We start from the raw sequence: 495 nt of genomic DNA on the forward strand, positions 1-495 counted from the left end.
TCCTCTCAGCCCCCAATCCCTGCTGACCCCTAACCTATTTTCTGTCTCTATGGATGTGCCTTTTCTGGACGTATCCTATATGTGGCATAATGTATATGTTCTTTTCTGTCTGGCTCCTTTTACTTAGCATTGCATTTTCCGAATTCAGCCATGTTGTAGCAGAACTTCAGTCTTTTTATGGCTGAATAATATTCAATTGTATGGATATACCCATTGTTTGTTCTCTTAATGACTACTGATAACCACCCAAACTCCACCAGGTCCTGTATTAGGAAGTGTGTTGGGTGTAGGTACTAGACATATGTAAACTTTCCCTCAAGGATATTGCATTTTACAACTGAAGAAAAAACATTTAAAAATCTTTATGTTATTCTTTTGTAAGAATTGTATAATCCAGAGAAATACCAGTTTGAGAACTCCTCGGAGGAAAAACAAAAGCACGTAAGGAAAGCCTTTTGAGAAAATCAGTACAATTAGTATTTCTGATTGTGGAAA

The sequence above is a fragment of the Galeopterus variegatus genome, unplaced genomic scaffold (genome assembly GCF_000696425.1).
Source record: "Galeopterus variegatus unplaced genomic scaffold, G_variegatus-3.0.2 Scaffold13394, whole genome shotgun sequence".
Lineage (NCBI taxonomy): Eukaryota > Metazoa > Chordata > Mammalia > Dermoptera > Cynocephalidae > Galeopterus > Galeopterus variegatus.